The following is a 1,415-nucleotide window of genomic DNA, read 5'->3' on the forward strand; positions in this document are numbered from 1 at the left end:
AGAACAAGAGTGAAATTCCAGTCTCTACTAAAAAAATAGAAAACAATTAGCCAGGTGTTGTGGCAGTTGCCTGTAGTCCCAGCTACTTGGGAGGTGAAGGTAGGAGGATGGCCTGAACCTAGGAGTTTGGGGTTGCTGTGAGCTAGGATGATGCCACAGTACTCTAGACTGGGCAACCAAGTGAGACTCCATCTGGGGGCGAGGGGTTTATTTATTTAAATTATAACCATTGCCTGATACAGGGGGAAAAAGTGTTTCTAAAGCATCATTGCAACATTGTATTCCTGATAATTTAAGTAATCCAACCTATGAGTAAGTGACTGATACAGGCCTAAAAATTATGGTTTATACTATCAGTGGCCACTGGATTTAGGATTAGTACAAGACCTTGATCTAGAGTTTGACCTGGACCTACCTTGTGACCTTGACCGAGGTTTGAATCTAGGTGGTTCTTTGTTCCTTGATTCCTTTTCATATCTCCAGCCAGAATTATAAAGCGTTTTGGAATTTGTTTTGGAGGTGCCTCTCATTTTGGTGTGAGTTGCAGACCTAGAACGTGACTCAGCCTTCATTTCTTTCTTGGGCTTCGGCTTGGACCTTGATCTTGAAAAAAATCCATTTCGGTGTTTGACTCTGTCATTGTTGGAATGGCTTCCAGTATGCTGTGGTCTTCCACTCGATCTACTGCTAAAAAGCAAGTTTTCTAGGACCATAAGGTCCTGTATAGCTGTAATCAAAAGACTGACTTCTTGCTCTCCGTTCCTACCTTAGACTTCTAGAACGTGAATATCTAGCATAATCATCATGGTGTGAAGAACCAGACACATTCCTTCCTTCCTTCCTTCTTTTCATCTGAGGAGGTGCTAGTGCCATACGCCACATTCCTGAGGCGCCAGGGCGTGACGATGTCAGTCTCTGCCAAAGGCACTAACCCGGCTCAACAAACCGTTTGCAGTCCCAGCGGCAGATCCTTAGATACGCAGCCACAACCACACAGCTGCCACAGGGCTGAGGCTACCGCCTCTTCTCGCGAGACTGCACCTCACCGTACTTGCCTAGTTTTTTTTAGACAGGATTTTGCTCTGTTGCCTGGACAAGTTAGACTGTACTGATGGGATCATAGCTCTCTTCAGCCTGGAGCTACTGGGCTCATCCTGATCCACCTGCCACAGCTTCCTGAGTAGTTGGGACTATAGGAACATGCGACCATGCCTTGCTAATTTTTAAATAATTTTTTCCGTAGCAGTGGGTTCTTGCTATTGCCCAAGCTACTGTAGATCTCCTGGCTAAGTGATTCTCAGCCTTGGCCTCCCAAAGAGCTAGGAGGTCTATAATGCATGGGCTACTGTGCCTGGCCTTTTTTTTTTTTTTTTTTACTTAGTTTTTTTGGTGAGAAGATATTGTTGACCTGAAGT

At 44.9% G+C, this 1,415-nt stretch overlaps 1 pseudogene; it reads right to left on the reverse strand.

Moving 5' to 3' along the window:
- Window positions 1–353: 353 nt before the first annotated feature.
- Window positions 354–873, reverse strand: LOC100951072 (annotated as a pseudogene).
- Between the last annotated feature and the right edge of the window lie 542 nt (window positions 874–1,415).

This window comes from Otolemur garnettii, unplaced genomic scaffold (genome assembly GCF_000181295.1).
Source record: "Otolemur garnettii isolate 467f Iridium unplaced genomic scaffold, OtoGar3 scaffold00124, whole genome shotgun sequence".
Classification (NCBI taxonomy): Eukaryota; Metazoa; Chordata; class Mammalia; order Primates; family Galagidae; genus Otolemur; species Otolemur garnettii.